The sequence below is a fragment of the Musca domestica genome, unplaced genomic scaffold, assembly GCF_030504385.1.
Source record: "Musca domestica strain aabys unplaced genomic scaffold, Musca_domestica.polishedcontigs.V.1.1 78, whole genome shotgun sequence".
NCBI classification, from domain to species: domain Eukaryota; kingdom Metazoa; phylum Arthropoda; class Insecta; order Diptera; family Muscidae; genus Musca; species Musca domestica.
Window position 1 is genome coordinate 2,997,008 of NW_026712403.1, and position 18,540 is coordinate 3,015,547.

The 18,540-nt window shown below is 34.9% G+C and overlaps 1 long non-coding RNA gene across 2 annotated transcripts in view; it reads left to right on the forward strand.

Annotated features, from left to right (window-relative positions):
* Positions 1-890: 890 nt before the first annotated feature.
* LOC131806511 (uncharacterized) overlaps positions 891-18,540 on the forward strand; it is a 28,518-nt gene continuing 10,868 nt past the window's right edge. For both annotated transcript variants that reach the window (XR_009344064.1, XR_009344065.1), the window contains exon 1: positions 891-1,073. This is a non-coding gene — a long non-coding RNA (uncharacterized LOC131806511). The remainder of the gene's footprint in view (positions 1,074-18,540) is intronic.

The window sequence follows — 18,540 nt, forward strand, 5'->3', positions numbered from 1 at the left end:
GATCTTGTGTTGATAGAAATGTTGAGATGTGCCAAGTCTAAATGGAATCGGATGTTAATTTGGCGTTTTATTACCTTCATGGGTATTCAAAATTTCGACACTTTGTGGGGGAGCTACCAGAAGGAGTGGGCCGATACATTCCATTTTCACACCAGACCTTGAACTAATAAAATTATTGGGATGTGTGAAATTTGAAGAGTATCGGACTCTTACATCACATTTTATAAGAGTTTTAATTATCCAAAATTTTGACCCTTTGTGGGGGAGGTCCCTGATGGAGTGGACCGATATTGTCCATTTTCGCACATGACCTAGCACTGATGAAAATATTGGGATTCGCAAAGTTCCAGCTAAATCGGATTATCCTTTCTCTTTTTGTGCAATAAATTATTTTCTTTGAAAATTTTGACATTTTGTGTGGGAGGTACCAGAAGGAGTGAACCGATATTGCCCATCTCCGAACTCGATCTAAGTTTGACAAAAATATTACGATGTACCAAGTTTGGATCAAATCGGGTACCCCCTTCGAGAGTTATCGTGCGCACCAGCCAGACAGACAGACGGACGGACGGACGGACATCGGTAGATCGACTCCAAATGTTCGCAAACGGATTTGGTCCAAAGAGACCTAGGGTCTAAAACCGTTTTTTCGACTAGGCACGTTTTGACCGTATCAAATGATATATACCCTCTGTAGCCATATGGCTGAGGGTATGAAAACAATCTTGAATTGTTGGGAATTCTTTTGAAAGGACTACCAGAGTTAATCTTAAAACTTTCAACATATATTATAAAGAAGTCATATAGCCTTTTAACAGAAGTTTTATTCAAGGCAGACAACCAATTGCTACCCAGACAATCAAGTTTTTATTTGAGTTCAATTGCTTTTTTCGTCTGGGAGTAAAGGCTCATTTTAACTTTTGCCCTTCTGTCAAAAATTAATTTATGTTTCCAAATTTTTTCTGAAAATTTTCTAAAAATGATTCGTTGGTTTTGGATAAAAGTGTAAATGAAAGTGACGGAAATATCAACCCAATCCGTAAAAAGTTGAAGATGGAACATCCAGACGATTGGTAAGTGCATTAATGCAAATTGTTTTGAAACCTACAACGAAAATTTGTAACACCACGAAATATTGGTTCAAGACCCACGATTTTACATATGGATCTACCTATCTTGCCGAGCTGAGTTAATTTATGTATCACGCTACATGTCACAATTATGACTCCAAACCTCACGACATTTTGCGTTGAGTCAGGGCCAGAATAGAAGTCTTTAAGGGTTTGAAATGGATCAAAAACAGATTATTCTTAGATTTTACAATCTCTCTACAGGTCATAATTTCAGATCAATCGACCCGGAATTTTGCATGAGGTAAGAACAGTTAAGAAGCGCACAAGTTTGGATGGACTCGATTAATATGTATTGATTATCTAGTTTGACGTTTCGTTTTGCTTGTGTTGGAGAATATTTTTAGAATGACGGCCAGAATTACACAGTCGAAATATTGAAGAACCCTTTTAGAATGTTTTGATTTGATCCATAATAATGCAATATAGGGTTACATTGAAGTCGTCATTAATCGGAAAATGAAATATACGCTCATCCACCATTTCTTTTCCTTTAAAAAATGTTAAATTGGATAAATGTTTTGCATGGTGAAGCAAGTAACTCACCCGGTACGCATATTCTACTACATCAAGTGCAGGAGCTCATAAAGAAAACGGATCGAAACAGGGAGACAAACTAAAGCAAAAAAAAAACAACTTCATACGAATTTCACTAAAGGTAGCAGGTCCACACATAAACCAAAATCCTATGAGACTCTCATACAACATGACAACCCAGCAAACACATCCATTACACTGTGCAACAGAAAAAATAATCACAGGGAAACTCCAGCAAATTGTGAAAGTAAAGCTTATAATAGAAGACACGGGTATCGGAGTTTCTGAAAATTCACATCGCAACGTAACCTAAATATATATTGGGGATTTATGTGAAATAGATCATACCACCTATGAACGAAATATGCAGTGCCTGAAGTGACTTCAATAAGAATTATATTAAAAAATATTTATTAGAGCAATAGATATACCGGACCGGGTTTCGCCAAATGGTAAAATCCGGTTGAATATGAAAAAATCTATTATATGGTGAGCAACAACCGTAAAATCGTATGAAGGTGTATATCGAAGCTATGTAAAAATCTAAATCAATCTGAATACAATTTGGCAGAGGAATTTTTGAGCAGCATCTGATGCCCGGTATCAAATACAATTGTTGTGGAGTACATATTGCGCATGTAAGGGAATATTGCATATTGCGCATGAGGAAAATCTGAACCAATTTTCACAAAAATTTAAAGTACTTGTTTCTAGGATAAATTCATTCGGAATTACCGAAAAGCGCATTTTTGCTGGTATTAGCTATTTGTGACAATAAACCTGATATCTGATAAAGATATGGGGGCTATATCCGATACGATCTCGTATAAATAGAGGAGGAAATTTTGAAGTCTATAAGTTCTTGTGGAGTGCATCTTACGCATGTTAGAGACTTAAAACCCCAATTCGGATGAAATATATATATGGGAGGTATAACTATATCTGAACTGATTTTCTCCAAATTCGATGTACAGGGTTGCCCATATTCGACGGACCTTTGGGCCCTTTGAGCCCATTCCAATCGACGAGGCTTGTCCGCAGGCAACATTCTTTGCGTCAATTGAATTTTGTACGGGAACAAATGCGAATAATCCGTTGTAAAGTGGACCGAGCCATGCCCAACTGCTGAGAACGGCGTTTTTGGGATGTTCTTAGGGACCTCTCAACACTGGCTCGTACGGCTGCGATATTCTCGGCAGATCGCCGTGGTCGTGGTTTGGATTAGAAAGAACCTTACCAGTCGAAAATTTTTCGTATAAACGCTTAATGGTGTTCTTAGAAGGCGCACTTCTCACATTTTTTAAAATCTGCTTGGACTGACACTTCAAACGCGGTATGTCATTAAGCGATGTGACATCTCTGTCAAAAGTTATGGCGTTGCCAGATGGGTCCGTCGAATATGGGCAACCCTGTACTTGCCTCTACCATTTGCTGCACAATTATCCCAAAATCGGTTGAAGATATGTATGGGACAATATCTAAATTTGAACCGATTCTCACCAATTTCGATAGGGTTCATCCAAATGTCCTGCATTTTGCTCCCAAAAATACATGTATAGAAGGACGTACGAACAGACATGCATAAATCGATTCAGAAAGTGAATCTATGAATATCCTCAAAAGTAACTATGGGTCTATCTCGCTTGCTTCTCCATGTTACAAACAAATGCACAATGACATAAAACCCCTACAACTATCAAAGACATAGAAGTGTAAAGATAGGACAAGACAGAGTAAAATATGGCAACCCTGTGAAAAATGCCTCTGTTGTTATGATATCGTAACAACATAGTTACCAATGTTAAGCAATTTAAACCGCTAAGACCGTATGCAATTATTTGGGAAGGTATATGGAATAGAACTTTGAAACCAGTATTTTGGATTATTCAAATTTTTATTTGTCATTCTTTCGTATAATTGTGTTTTTATATTAACTTGCCTCTGTCATGAGCTGTTATTCAAGGTAGTATAGCCACAAACCTTTTGCTCAAAATGCATTTTGTCTAGTCTTTACCATTTTATGTCTTTGCAACTATATGGTGTAGGGTATAAAATTAGGAAATTTTTTTGGAATTTTTTTTTTTGTATACAGTGGAAATCGAGATTTCTTTTCTTTGGTAACTTAAAACAGAACTTGATGGGGAATATTTTTGACTTTGACTTAATTCTTTTGGAATAATGTTTTGTAGGAGATTTTTTCATAAAGTCACAGAAAGTACATCTTCAACCCTAAAATATGTTTTAAGGAATTCTATCCTGGCATTTAGACAAGATTTAGATTTTTGACGTATTCTAGTAGAATTTTATGACGAACAACTTTGTGGAATATTTTGACTTGACTTTAACCATGATTTCAAAAAAGGACCATAAAGACCCCTTTGTAGACTCGAATTAAAGTTAAATTTTCAACCAAAAAAATCCTTGTGTTTTTATTTGCAATGTTGCCGAAGCCAAACAAAATCAGCAAATTCCAAGGAATATTAAACCGAAATTTTCAAAAAATGTAGAGTTACTTTGCGATGTAAACTTTCAGAACCACGATACATTTTTTATATCCTCCACCATACTATGGAGTGTATATTAACTTTGTCATTCCGTTTGTAAATCCTCGAAATACTAATGTCAGACCCAACAAGGTACATATATTCTAGATCAGCGTAAAATTCTAGGTCGATTTAGCGATGTCCGTCGGTCTGTCTGTCGGTTGTAATCACGCTATCTTTCGAAAGAATTGAGATGGAAGGCTAAAATTTTGAACACACGTGTAGTTTACCGGTAGGCAGGTTAAGTTCTTAAATGGGCCATATAGATCCACGTTTTCATATAGCCCCCATATAACGGTACCTCCCAATGTACGGTATGTTAATGATATTTTTACTGAAATTGTTTCAAATTTCGTATTTGAAGTTCGTAGGAGGTGCTACAGCCTATGACAAAATATCGCGTGCGCAGGTCCCCCCCCATTATTCGGTATTTTGATGATTTTAGCGACATTATTCACCGGAATTATATCAAATTTTATATTTGAAGTTCGTAACGGATACTAAGCCTATACCAGAAAATTATCGGTGCAGGTCCACGTTTTATAACTACCATGGTACCTCCCTATATTTTGAAGATTTTAGCTACATTATAAACAGTTTTTTTTTTCAAGTTTCGCATTTGAATATTGTAATAGCTTGTGTCAAAGTTCTGCATAAGCAACTTCCACGTCCACGTCGTCGCATGGACCTAATATACGACTACATTCGGTGTTTTTTTAAAGTTTTGAACAGAATTTCTAACGGATTTTATTTTTGTGAAAATTTCCAAATTTGTACCAAATGGTGGAGGGTATTCAAAGTTCGGCCTGACCGAACTTACAGCTTTTTTACTTGTTTAATGTTGTTTGGTGCTAGAGCCACCGTCATATTTGTTGAAAATCGATTTAGAGTAGGATATAGTTCCCAAACTGTGACTGCTCTATAGCCATGGTACACATTCAAATAAGTTTCATATTTTTTGTTACGAGAGATCTACTATACACGCTTAGTGGTGTAGGGTATTATATAGTCGGCCCCGTCCGACTTTTGACCTTTCCATACTTTTTTTCTTTAAATTGACTTTTTTAGTTTTGTCTCCAGCTGGTATTGAACTAGAAGGCTTATACCCTGCACGCTGTCACATTGAGGGGAAGAGAGAGGGTTGTTTCCAGTCTTATATTTACAACTTCTCTTATTTTGTTATGTTTTTCATCCTTTGCCGATGCCGAGTCTTAAACTCACAACCTTCGGTGTTGTAGTCGAACGGGTATAATTTGTGCCAACCTTACTCATTACTTGGTAATGAGAAAAGTAATTTATTTTTACTATTTTTTATGGAATATCCCCTTATATTTAAACTACTGGTAATGTAGAAGGTAGTCGGTTTATATTACCTTTCAAATGGTTATTTGGCTCCTACAGCTGTTTGCTGGGTAACTCCCCTCGTTTACATAACATTTGGTGTTGTTGTTGGAGTTCTTGAATCTTCACTGATTCAATGATATGCAATGCGTACGTATATACGTATGACGAAATGTTCAGCAATGCGCCATGTCTGTCTGCCTGTCCGTCGACGGTGGCCATACGGCTACATGAAGAAATGGATGTATGGATGGGCTGGCCGGGATGAATGACTTTTTGTTTAATTTACAATTAAAACTAATTAATTTTAGTTGTGATAAATTGTTGTAATATGGAAAAGAAGACGAAGAAGAATTGTGCCCGCCAGAACTAGGGGAGGGTAAATGTTAAGTAACTCGTACCTTTGCTAGAAAATTCAATTAGTAAGGGAACGTAATTTTTTTTCCTTGGAAAGTTTTCCCTTTGCAATGAGGCGTCAGCGTAGTCATTGAAATAACATGTCGTCTCTTGCTCCGCCTTTGGAGCCCAGTGGCTGTCTGATGTCTGTGATTTTTGTCATTGCTTGACAAGCCAGCTGAATTAAAAAACGTGTAACAGACATACTCCTGTCTCCTCTTTACTATAGATATATGGATTTCCAACACAACTCCAATTTTTGGAAATGTGCCCAAAAATGTGATATCGTTCCGAAACTTCGTGATCAAAATATGAATAATTTTATTTTTAATAAGACATTAATTAAAAATTCTACATCAACTGAGGAGGCTCATTAACATTTTTGTTCAAGATGAGTTGGGAATGCATTGAAGGGGAAATCAGAAAAAACGAGAACTGTATAAATCATAATGTACACCAAGGACTAAAAAAGTAACAGTGGCAAAAATTGATGAATTTTATATTCCTATTACACTGTGCGACAAAATTCAATATTTTCAATACTTAGAGGGAAAATTCAGCAGATTATGAAAGTGGAGCCAAAAAAAAGAAGACCCGTGTATCGGCGTTTGGAAAGTTTTTAAATCGCAAAGTAACCAGAATATAGAGGTGGGGCAAGTTCCCCCCTTCCGTGTTTTTTGAAAATTTCGGATTAAAATGCATTGTTTTTTCTATTGCAATTAATTAATTTTCTTATTACTTATTATTATTTTTTACAAAAAAAATTTTTTAACGGTTTTTGATACATAAATATCTTCAAAGGTTCTATTAATTTGATATTTCAAAGATATTTGTTGAAGGACTGGTATCAGAACCTCAATTGAAATCTTTGGAGAGGTTGACAGGAAAAAAAGACCTCAAACAAACAGGGACCTCAGTATCAAATTTGAAGATTTCAGCCCTATCACTTCACCCAATACCAAATTTAGTACCATTTAGTATTTTTCGTACAAATATGAAACACAGTTCCAAAACCACCACCATTTCATATCCGCAGACACCAATAGTGGAAACCCTATTAATTTTCAAGATTTTAGCTCTATTTCTTCACCCAATATCAAATTTAGTAATATTTAGTAATTTTCGTACAATTATAGTACACATATCAAAACCACCGCCAAATCTCTAACACTGATACCCTAAGTAATCTTAATATCAAATTTCAGAGCTCTGCCTATATCCCCTAACCCAATACTAAATTTAGTACCATTTAGTACTTTTCGAACAATTATAGTACATATTTCCAAAACCACCTCTATATATTAACCACAGACAACAACTGTGACGTCTATATCAAATTGCATGATTTCAGCTCTATTCCTTCACCCAGTATCAAATTTAGTACTATTATAGTACACATTTCCAAAACCACATCTATATCTCAATTCCAAATACCAACAGATCTTAATATCAAATTTCAGAATTATATCTCTATCCCTTCACCTAATACTAAATTTAGTACTTTTTGTTTACATATAGGACGCATTTCCAAACCACCTTCAAAATTTCAAAAGCATATACCATCAATAATCGAAATATCAAATTTCAGAGTTTTATCCCCCAACACCAAACATGGTACCATTCTCAATTTTTCGTACAATTATAGTACACATTTCCGAAACCATCTCCATATGTCCTGGCTACACATGAAAAGCGACCCTAATACCAAATTTCAGCTTTCTGACACTATCTTATCACCTAATACCAAATAGTGCCAAATTTAGTACTATATAGTACTTTTCGCACAATTATAGCATATATTTTCAAAACCCCCTCCTTCTCTCAATTCCAGATACCAAATTTAAGGATTCCAGCCCTATCCCTTCCCCCAAAACCCAATTTAGTACCACTTAGTACTTTTCGTACAAGTACACATTTCCAAAACTATCTTCATATGTTCAGGCTGCACATGAACAGTGACCCTAATACGAAATGTAAGTTTTCAAGCACTATCTTTTGACTCAATACCAAATGGTACCAAGTGTATACCTATCTAGAACTTTTTGAACTTGTAGTACACATTACAAAAACCACCTCTTTATCACAAACTTATCATCCTACTGAGAGCCCAATACAAAATTTCAAAATTCCAGGTTCATCTGATCACCAATAACCAAACTGTTCCAAATTTAGTAACATTTGACATTTAGTACACTTTTCTGAGACCACCTTCATATATCAAACTTACTTTCCCATCTTGATTCTAATGCCAAATTTCAAGTTTTTGGCTCTATCCGTTCACACATCACCAAATGGTACCATTTTAGAATTTTAGTACCATTTTATAATTTTTCGTAAACTTAAAGTTCGAATTTCCGAAAATCCTTTGGTACATCTATCCTGCACTCCATCAGTGATTTTCGTTTCAAATTTCAGAATTTTAGCTCATTTTAATTGTCCAATACAATTTATTTGTTTTTAGTACATTTTAGTACTTATCGTACCCTTTTAGCACTAATTTCGAAAAACACAGTCTTATCATAGGCCTACCTGTTTAGCACTAATTTCAAAAAACTCTGCCTTATCACACGTCTGCGCACTGAGATTGGCCCTAGTGCAACGGTTCTAGGTTAAATTTGTCATTTCATTTGTAACACCTCGAAATATTCATTTAGACCCCACAAAGTATATATATTCCTGATCAGCATAAAATTCTATGTCAATTCCATAGCGATGTCCGTCCGTCCATCCGTCTGTGGAAATCACTCTAGCTTCCGAACGAATTGAAGTAAGTTGATACAATTTTACTCAAATGTATATTACGTCTGCAGGACTTTTGGTGGTAAATGGACCATGTAGGTCCACGTTTTGGTATTGCCCCCATATAATGGTACCTCCCTATTTTCAGTATTTTGATGATTTTAGCGACATTTTTCACCGAAATAGTTTCAAATTTGTTATTTAAAGTTCGTAATGTATGCTACAGCCTAAGACAGAAAATTGTTCGTGCAGGTCCACGTCTTCGTATAGCCCCCATATAACGGTACCTCCCGATATTCGGTATTTTGATGATTTTAGCGAATTTATTCACCGGAATTGTTTCAAATTTGGTATTTAAAGCTCATAATGGATACTACAGCCTAAGACAGAAAATTGTCTGTGCAGGTCCACCTCTTCATCAAGCCCCCAATATAACGCAACTCCCGATATTCGGTATTTTAATGATTTTAGGGACATTTTTCACCAGAATTGTTTCAAATTTGATATTTGAAGTTCGTAATGGATACTATAGCCTACGACAAAAAATTGTCTGTGCAGGTCCACGTCTTACTATAGCCTCCATATAACGGTACCTCCCGATATACCGTATTTTGATTTTATCGACATTATAACCGATTTTTTTTGGGTTCTGCATTTGAATATTGTAATGGCTTATGACAAATGTTACCTACGTAGGTTCATGTCTTCGTATAGACCCTAATATAATAGCTACATTCGGTATTTTTAAGATTTTAACAGAATTTTTAACGGATTTTATTGTTTTTGAAAATTGACAAATTCGTTTTAAATGGTGGAGAGAATTCAAAGTTCGGCCCGGCCGAACTTACAGCTTTTTTACTTGTTTCATACTAAGCGTTTTTTCCATTTGGTGAAACTCGGTCCGGTATATCTATTGCTCCAATAAATATTATTTTAAATAATTATTATCGAAGTCATATCATGCACTAGAGATACAAAAGCCTATGTCGAATTTGTTTAAAATCCATTCAATCGATAGTTCCCAAATTGTGACTACTCTAAAACCATGATACGCATTCAAATAAGGTTCATAGTTGGTATGATGTACTTCACACAAATTCCCAATATTAACTTTTTTGTTACGGAAGCTCTACTAAAAACACATAGTGGTGTAGGGTATCATATAGTCGGACCTGCCCGAATTTTTACCTTTTCTTACTGGTTTTATATGTATATATAGAGAGAGAAATGTACATTGGCTGAGGGTATACATCTGTCGGCAAAACCGATTGATACTTTTTTCAAAGACTAACCACAGACATAAAAAATAATTTCAAATATTTTAAAATTCTATATTTTTTTTTTAAAAACACATGTGTTTGATGTGGGCTTATTAAAATGCGGAAAATTTACAGCTTCAAGTTGTTGCCAGAAATTTGTGAATACAATGTTTACACAGCAATATTTTTTGTATAAATGAAATTTCCGCAATATGTGTCATTTAAAATGGAATTTAAAAATACCAACAAAAATATTTGTTTTATTAACCAGAATATTACAAAAATACGCACAAAGATATGTGTGTCCGCATATGCCTCGAGTACTTCTGCAGAGAAATCAGAGCACAAATTAAAAACTCTTTGAAATAATGCTACGTGATTTTGTTTTTGCTGCTGAGGCAATACGGCCAAGTGCCGTTCTAGAAAGTCCCCCCCTCCAAACTACCAACACTAACAACCAACTGGACTGGCCATCTCCATTTGGCCGGCCATATGCCAAAAAGTCAAGTATATATTTTTTTAATTAATTTCCATTGTGTGTGCGTAAATTACACAAAACTTGAAAGCCGGAGAACTAAAATTGCAATGAAAGCCAAAATGGAAAAGAAGAAGAAACAAGAAAGAGACTTGTTTTTTTTTTAGATAAAAATTGGAATACAAAATTTCCAACGAACTTGATTTATGACTCCAGCCGACATCGGCCGACTGACAAGTGCAGAGTAATGGCAAAAATTTCATCAACCACTGGCCACAAAATATTGCTTTGGATCAATGTAATATGCCAAGAAGTCAGAGGGGATGGGGCGGGGGAAGAGGGTCGTTATAGGTGGAGAAAATTATAACAAATTTTTTACTCATGAATTTATTGTTGTTCCCAATACATATAAATTAAATTGGCGGAATTTTTTTGTTTATAAATAAAAATTCATTTAAAATATTGGCACAAAACAATTAATCATCGGATTTTTGTATTTATTTTTTTGTTGATTAAGGAGGAGGCCAGCAGTTGGCTTCTGCAAATAATAACTTACGTGTCTTGAAGACAGCAAATTAACTGATGTTATTGTGAAAATTGCGAAAATTTGCCAGATGTTAAAAAAGAATAATTTCGTTTTCTTAACCAAATATGGGATGGTAAGTTATATCTGAAAAAATATTTAAATATTAATTAAAAATGTTGAAAGAATAATCCAGTGAAAATATGGACTAATTAATATTGATTTGAAGAATCGAAACATTGGCCATTGTGAAACAAAGGGAAATTTCGACACCGAACGCCATCCAGTATTATGAAATTATGAAATAGTTTTGTAAGTTTGTGGATTTGTGGGATGTTTCGAAAATATTCTTAAAAACTCGTGAATTTTTAAATTGTTTGGCACTCCAGATTTTTTTGCAAAGTATTCATGAAAACATTTTTTTAAAAGGCCACTATCGTGAAAAATATTAAAAAAAAAACTTGTTCTTAAATTATTTTTCACGCTCCTGATTTATGCAATTTTTGTGACACTTTTTTGACGCTAGTGATTTTTAATATTCCTGAATATATTGAATGTTTAATTTTTTGGAGTCATGGAACTTTTCAAAAATAAATTTAAAAATTATGAATTTAAAAAAAAAAATAAAAAAGGTGTAAGATCGGCCGGGCCGATCTTTAAATTCCCTCCACAATTTCGAACGATTTTGGCAATTTTCAAAATAATAAAATCCGTTAAAAGTTCTGTTAAAATCTTAAAAATACCGAATGTAGCCGTTATATTTGGGTCTATACGACGACGTGGACCTGGACCGTGCATAGGCAACATTTTCCATAAACCATTACAATACTCAAATGCTAAACTTGAATAAAAAATCCAGTAAAGAAAGTCCTAAAGTTGGGCGGGCCGATTTTATGATACCCTACACCACTTTGCTAATTTAGTTGAGCTCCACATTACAATTGAAAGTTTTTATGGGAGAATTCAATCATACACCCTATGGTTATAATTATAATTTAAAATTCAGAGGACTAAATGTGCCGAAGCAATTGTATATTTTAAATTGGGACTTGTATTGCACATTTGGTGCACAATTAATTTGAAATCGGCAAAATATATATATGGGAGCTATATCCAAATCTGAACCGATCTCGATAAAATTTGGCAAAGATATTTCTGAGCTGTATTTGATATATTTCCCTGAATATCGTTGTTACGGAGTGCATATTACGGCTGTGGGTAACAAATATAACAAATCGGATGAACAGTATATATGGGAGCTATAGCTATATCTGAACCGATCTTCACCAAATTTGACATACTAGCTTCTAGACTCAATTCGGTCGTATGTGCCAAATTCCATCCCATATTAGACGTTTGGTGCACAATAAAAGGTAAATCGGACGAAGTTATATAAGGGAGCTATATCCAAGTCTGAACCGAGCTCGATAAAATTTTGCAAAGGTATTTCTGAGCTGTATTTGATAGATTTCCCCAAATATTGTTGTTACAGAGTGCATATTACAGCTGCAGAGGACAAAAACAACAAATCGGATGAACAATATATATGGGAGCTATAGCTATATCTGAACCGATTTCAATCAAATTTGGCATACTTATTTTCAGGCCTATTTTGATTGTATGTGCAAAATTCCATAATATTCTGGCTGATAATACACGTTTGGTGCACAATAAAGGTAATATATGGGAGCTATATCTAAATTTTTACCGATTATCTCCAATTTCAATAGGGTTCGTCCTTAGGCCAAACAAATGTTGTTTGGAAAATTTCATCTCAATCAGATAATAAATGCGACCAGGATTTTGTTCACAAGAATACATGGACAGACGGACTGACATGCATATATCAACTCAGAAAGTGATTCTATGCAGATCATCAAAAGGAACTATGGGTCTATCTCGTTTCCTTTTGCCTGTTACAAACAAATGCACAAAGACATAATACCCTTACCACCTTGTGGTGTAGGGTATAATTAGGTGAGTAATGTCGCTAAAATCATCAAAATGATGAATATAGGGAGGTACCGTTATATGGGGGGATAAACAAAGACGTAGACCTGCACAGACTATTTTCTGTCATAGCCTGTAGTATCCGTTACGAACTTCAAATAAAAAATATGAAACAATTCCAGTGATTACAGTCCCTAAAATCATCAAAATACCAAATATCGGGAGGTACCATTATATGGGGGTTGGACCGATATATTCCATATCGACAGCTGATCTTGTGCTTGTAGAAATAATAAGATGTGTGAAATTTGAAGAGAATCGGATGCTTATTTCGCATAATATAAGTGATATAATTATTCAAAGTTTTGACCCTTTGAGGAAGAGGTACCAGAAGGACTGGACCGACATATTCCATAATAACAGTTCTCCCTTCTCAAAGCAAATTCGTCTATTACCACATGGAAAATGATTTTGTTGGAAAAAGTATTAACAATTATTCCCAAAAAAATCCAGTGGGGGGGGGGGGGGGGAAGTTTGCTTCATCGGGGTGTGCAATTTTTATTGCCGTTACTGTGTAACATTTGTACATTGAACCTAACATAATTTCAGAAAATCCCAATTTCTTCTCATTAAAATATTTCTCAAACCAAGGGCATATTGTGTTACCATTAACTAATAATACCCTCCACCATAGTATGGAGGGTATACGTTTCTCATTCAGTTTGTAACACCTCGAAATATACATTTTAGACCCCACAAAGTAGGTATATTCTTGATCAGCATACAATTCTTTTGACGATTTTAGGTACAATATTCACGGGAATTGTTTCAAATTTGGTATTTTAAGTTCCTAATGGGAACTACAGCCTTTGACAGAAAATTTTCAATGCAGGACCACGATCTCGTATAGCACCCATATATATCGGTATCTCCCTGCATTCGGTACTTTAGGTACAATATTAACCATAATTGTTTCAAACTTCGTATTTTAAGTTTATAATGGTTACTACAACCCATGACAAAAAATTGCGTCAGTAGGCCCACGTCTTCATATAGCCTAAAAAAACGGTACCTCCCAATATTCCGCATTTTGACGATTTTAGGTACAATATTCTCCTAAATTGTTTGAAATTTCGTAATTGAAGTTCCTATTAGGTACTACAGCCTGTGACGGAAAATGGTTTATGCAGGCCCAGGTCTTTGGTTTCCCCCATATATCGGTACCTCCCTATATTCGGTATTTTGACGATTTTGGATACAATATACCCCGTAGTTGTTTCAAATTTCGTCTTTGAAGTTCCTATTAGGTACTACAGCCTGTGACAGAAAATTGTTTATGCAGGTCCAGGTCTTCGTATAGCCCCCATATATCGGTACCTTCCAATATTCGGTATTTTGACGATTTTGGGTACAATATTCAATAGAATTGTTTCACATTTTGTATTTCAAGCTCCTAATGGGTACTACAGCCTGTGACGGAAAATTGTTTATGCAGGCCCAGGTCTTTTGTATAGCCCCCATGTATCGGTACCTCCCTATATGCGGTATTTTGATGATTTTAGCTACACTACTCAACGGATTTTTTTTTTTCAAGTTTCGTATTTGAATATTGTAATGGCCTATGACAAAAGTTGCCCATGCAGGTCCACGTCTTCGTACAAACCCGAATAGAACGGCTATATTCGGAAATTTTTAAGATTTTAACAGAATTTGCAAGGGATTTTATTTTCTTGAAATTTTCCGAATTCGTTCCAAATCGTGGATCGGCCAGGCCGAACTTACTGCTTTTTACTTGTTTTCAGATCAAAAAATGTTATTGTACTGTCTTTCGAACACACCCTCAATTTACATATCAAATTGATAGTAATTTGGATATTGTCTCTCAACTTTGTATTTGAACTCTAATCTACCCTCATCATAGTCGAGATGGAATCTCTTTGTAACTAATTTAATTACATACATACACATATGCATGTATTTCTGTTTGTATCTGTCTGAGAGGATGCTAGACTCCGTCTACACTCGTAAAATATGTTTGGAGATGTAATTCAATTAATTAGCAGCAGATTCATAACGCCTACAACAACATGGCATGAGGGTCGTGGTTCAATGTGCTTGGGGGTCTGCTGCTTTAGCTGCAGCTGCAGTGGCCATTGAAACAATTGCTGAGTGCCTGAGAAGAAATTAATAAGGAAATTAACGTGTAGACAATGGAGGAGAGATGAATGAATTAATGCCGAGTATAGAAAAACGTCATCACAACAACGACGACCACGACCACGCAAATATTAAAAGGAATAGCAACAACATCGAAGAGAAAAAAATAAATAATTTAATTCGGAAATTATAGAAAAAATGCGGGGTCGTATAATTGTTTGTGAAGTTCATTTGCATTGTTTTTTTTTTAAATTTTTTTGAAAATTACAACAAATTCCAAAGGCATGGGATATTCCACTGGAAAATGCCTGGCTGCATTGTTGTCTGTGACAAGAAGACGAATTAACTTAAATCCCAGCTACATTCAAATCCGAATTAAGAAGATTATTTGGAGTAGTTTTTTTTTCACTTGTCCATTGGCTGTCATTATTAATCTGGAAGTGTGAATGCCAACAAAAAAGAGATTTGTTTTTCAATTATAAGAACCATATATGGCATATCTATGCGATCATGACGATGATGATATGTTCAATTGTCTGGTATTTTATTTGGAAAGTCAACGACCGATCGACCGCCCATAGCTGCTTTTATTTGTTGAATTTAAAGAAGTGGCCAGAGTGTAAACATCGGAGGAGTGGTGAGCACTCACTTGAGGTTAATCCATCAGTCAGTCAATTAGCACTCCCGTCAAGTGTTCATGAAAATCGAAATCAAATGTCTGCCTTTTGAGATAGTACCTGTAAAGTCGTAAGATACGCCAAGTAAATATTTATTCAATAAAAGGTCAATGAGCTTTTTCTTTTTTGGAAATTCAATTCTCAGCTACGAGAAACTCAAAAAATTGTAGTCAGTCATATTTTAAAAAAATATATTAAAAGCAACATTATTATATAATATTTAAACAAATCCAAAAGTATCAGTCGGTTTTGCCGACAGAAGTATACCCTCAGCCAACGTTTGTTTTTTTAAATAATTATAACCTACACCACATAGTGGTAAGGGTATTATGTCTTTGTGCATTTGTTTGTAACAGGCAAAAGGAAAGTAGATAGACCCATAGTTCCTTTTGATGATCTGCATAGAATCACATTTTGAGTCGATTTATGCATGTCCGTCCGTCCGTCTGTCCATGTATTTTTGTAAACAATGAAAATTTGCACAAATCATTTGTTTGGCCCAAGGACGAACCCTATTGAAATTGGAGATAATCGGTAAACATTTAGATATAGCTCCCATATATATCTTCGTCCGATTTCCATTTTATTATGCGCCAAACGTGTAATATAAGCCCGAATAGTATGGAATTTTGCACGTACGATCAGATTGGACCTGAAAATAAGTATGCCAAATTTGACCGAAATCGGTTCAGGTATAGCTATAGCTCCCATATATATTGTTCATCCGATTTGTTATGTTTGTCCTCCGCAGCCGTAATATGCACTCTGTAACAACAATATTTGGGGAAATATATCAAATGCAGCTCAGAAATACATTTGCTAAATTTTATCGAGATCGGTTCAGATTTGGATATATCTCCTATACATAACTTCGTCGATTTATCTTTTATTGTGCACCAAGCGTCTAATATTTGCCCAAATGGTATGAAATTTGTCACTTACGACCGAATTGAGTCTAGAAGCTAGTATGTCAAATTTGGTGAAGATCGGTTCAGATATAGCTATAGCTCTTATATATATTGTTCATCCGATTTGTTATTTTTGTCCTCAGCTCAGAAATATCTATTTTTTTAATTTTATCGAGATCGGTTTAGATTTGGATATAGCTCCCATATATATATATATATATATATATATATTTTGCCGATTTCAAATTAATTTTACACCAAGTGGGCAATACAAATCCGAATTTAATAGATACAAATGCTTCGGCATATTTAGTCCTTTGAACTTTAAATTATAATCATAATCATGGCGTGTATGATTGAATTCTCCCATAAAAACTTTTAATTGTTATGCGGAGCTTTTCTAAATTAGTAAAGTGGTGTAGGGTATCATAAAGTCGGCCTCGCACGACTTTAGGACTTTTTTTTACTGGTTCTTTTTTGGAAATTAAGATTACTCAGTAATTTCTACCAGAAACTCAAAAAGGTGTAGTCAGTAATACTTAAAATAAGTCAAATAATATCAGTCGCTTTTACCGACAGATATATACCCCCAGCCTTGAGTTATGATTATTCTAACTGTTGACCCTTTATGGGGGAGGTTCCGAAGCAGTTGGCCAATATTGTCCAACTCATATCTAACCTAAGTCTGATATAAAGATTACCACGTACCATATTTGGACTATATAGTATACTTAATATACTTTATATGAGATATGGAAATTTTTGAAAAAATTGGAAATACGCCAGATACCAGATATAGTGGACCGAAATATTCCCCTTCATCTAATACAGATAAAAATATTGGTATGTGCAAAATTTAAAGGAAATCGAACATTCGTATCCAATTTTATAAGAAATTATAAATTCCGATAAATTTCATATTCATATCAGATTTTTGGTTAAGAGAAATATTTAGATATACCTAATTCTATAGTAACACCGACTTGATTCGCAAGTTATGACAGATATAAGTATTGGAAATTGTGACACTTTTTTGATGAGGTACCAGAAGGGGTTCGCATTAACAAAAATGTTTGGATGTGCGACGTTTGAAGAGAGTTGAATGCTTATTTTGCGATTTAAGAGCGTTTTGTTTTTCAAAATTGTGAACCCTTTGTCGGGGAGGTACCAGAAGGAATACGCAGATATATCCCATTTTCACAGCAAATCTTGTTTTAGTAAACATAATGGCATGTGCGAAATTTAAAGAGAACAAGATGATTATTTCGGATTTTATAATCGTTTCTGTTATTCACAACTTTGACCGTTTGTGGGGGAGGTACCACAAGGAATGGCTCGATCTCTACCACCTTTATAACAGATCTTATGCTGATGGAAATATTGAAATTTGCCAAGTTTGAATGGAATCGGATGTTAATTTTAATTTAATTTTATTTCGCATTTTATAAGTGTTATGATTATTCAAAAATTTGACCCGTTGTGTGGGAGGTACTTGATGGAGTTGACCGATATTGTCCATTTTCGCATCTGACCTAGCACTGATGCAAATATTAGAATTTGCAAAGTTGAAGCAAAATCCGATTATTCTTTCTCTTTAGGTGCAATAAAATGTTTTTTTTTTTAAATTTCGACTTTTTGTGCGGGAGGTACCAGAAGGAGTAAACCGATATTGCCTATCTCCGAACTCGATCTAATTTTGATAATAATATTACGATGTACCAAGTTTGGACCAAATCGGATACTCCCTTCCAGGGTAATCGTTCGTACTAGTCAGTAAGGCCGGACATCGCTAGGTCGACTTCAAATGTCCTGAAACGGATTTTGTCCCTTATTTCGAGTAGACTCATCTTAACCGCATCAAATGATATATACACTCTCTAGCTATATGGCTGAGATTATAAAAAA